Genomic DNA, 2,318 nt, shown 5'->3' on the forward strand with positions numbered 1-2,318 from the left:
ATCGGATATTCTATGGAAAAACAAAGAAGTCAATACATTTCTTCTGTAATTTCTATTATGATACTTAGACTTATTCATTCACTCCTGCTTTTAGGTGACTTCTGAATCATAGCAACCCTGTACTGAGTATTTGAGGTGTAAATCTTAATTGGAGCAGAAAGCTTCATCTTTCTCCCATAGAGTGGCGGTACTAACATTTTGGTTAGCAATCCAGTGCTTAATTTATAGTCACCAGGTTTCCTATCCACAGGTTAGCACTATTAAATAAACTAGAAGAGGGAAATATCAAACTAACAGGACAATGACATTCCATGTTTCTGTGTCTGATATGTGGTGTTCAATAGAACTACAATTTCACTCCATGTAGGGATTGTCCATGACCATAATCCAGTGGTCATACTTGAGAAATCAGGGCCTCAGTGATAACTACTGAAGGAGAGTGACTGATCCTGCCTTTAACGGAGTAAAAAGCAAAACCAAACCACATGCATTCGAGCTGATTCCATATCATGACAAAACCAAAGGTAGAGTAAAAATGTACTCCACAAAATTTTTAAAACTGTTAGTTTTCAGAAATAAATTGCCTCTGAGTGCATTCTAGTTGCTAAATTGTTGTTTACTGGACCAGTGTTCAATGAATTTCAGGTCACTCGTTTATCCATAGGATAAGCATTGGACTGATAACTACAAGGATGAGCATTCAAGCTCACCAGCTACTTCACAAGAGACAGATGAGAAATGGTCTTTATGAGTTGGGAACATCTCAATGGCAAGAAAAACAAAATACTTTCCTACCATTAATCTCTCATATTGTTGTAATGTAGTGTTTGTTCATTGCCATGATGATGGAAACTATGCCACTGGTATTTTAAATACTAGCAATGTCATCCATGATGGATAACCTTCAGTGGAGATTCCAGATTAAGATAGACTAGGAAGAAGGGAAGCAGACCACTTATGAAAAGTTGTCAACTGAAAAAAAAACACTGTGTGATACAGTGCCTGAGGATGAATTGAAGTTGGAAAGCACTCAAAATGTAACTGGACATGATGGAACAAAGGTTTTCATACCTTCATTTGATGATGGTTCATGGTGCAAAGTGATAAGATGCACCTGCAAGTATCCATAAATAATCAGAATACAGACAATATGAAATATGAATATGGAATAATTAGAAGTCATCAAAAATGAAAGGGAACACATAAAGATTAATATCCTACATTTCAGTGAGCTGAACAGGAATGGTATTGATCATTTTGAATAATCTGTGGTTTACTATGCCCAGACTGACAAACAGAAGATAAATGGTGGTACACTTCTCATTAAAAAGAATATTTCAAGTACAATACTGAGGTTCAACATTGTCTATGATAGGATAATACCCTCACACCTGTAAGAAAAACAAGTTGATAAAGCTATTAACGAACCACTAAAGTAAACCACTAAAGCTCACCAAACATTAATGCCAACAGTGAAAATATGGAGATTCTACCGATTTCTTCAATCTAAAATTGATCAAATATGCAACTGAGATGTACTGATAATTAATAATATTGATAATATTCTTAATTTATAATATTGTTGAATATAGTGTTGGGGATTGGAAGGCACTAAAAATATGACAGGAGAAGAGCTGTCTCCTCAATGTTGACTTGACATTTATGACATAAATGGAGTAAAGCCTTTTGGATCACATTTGTTGATCAGGCACAATTCCAAAATGAAGAGAAATAGCTATACACATCCATTAACAATCAGAACATGGGATGTACAAAGTATGAACTTAGGAAAATAGGAATTTGTCTTTCATGTTTTGGACAAGCTATCAAGAAAGACAAGTCTATGGAGAAGTACATCATACTTGGTAAAGTGGAGAATCAGGGAAAAAAGAGGAAGATCTTCAAAGAGATGAATTAATATAGTGGCTGCAACAATGAGTTCAAAAGCTTAACAACAATTGTGAAGATGGGCAGTTTTTCTTTCTGTTGAGCATAGGGTCACTATGTGTTGTAACCAACTTGACAGCATTATACAACAATAACAGCATAGTTTAGTTTCCACAATGGCTTAACAATCAGGTTGGAACTAGATGAAAGACTGACAGTTGAAATACATCATCCACTCCAGGATATAATGATAAGGTTTTCTGCTTGCATATAGATTGACAGTTTCAGAAATCCTAAAGAACAGTTGAAGTATGAGTATTCCAAACACTTAATTGTGCTCATGAGCAATCTGTACCTGGACCAAGAGACATTCGTTCAAACAAAACATGGGAATACTGAATGGTTTAAAATTAAGAAAGGTGTGTGACAAG

The sequence above is a fragment of the Chrysochloris asiatica genome, unplaced genomic scaffold, assembly GCF_000296735.1.
Source record: "Chrysochloris asiatica unplaced genomic scaffold, ChrAsi1.0 scaffold00195, whole genome shotgun sequence".
NCBI classification, from domain to species: domain Eukaryota; kingdom Metazoa; phylum Chordata; class Mammalia; order Afrosoricida; family Chrysochloridae; genus Chrysochloris; species Chrysochloris asiatica.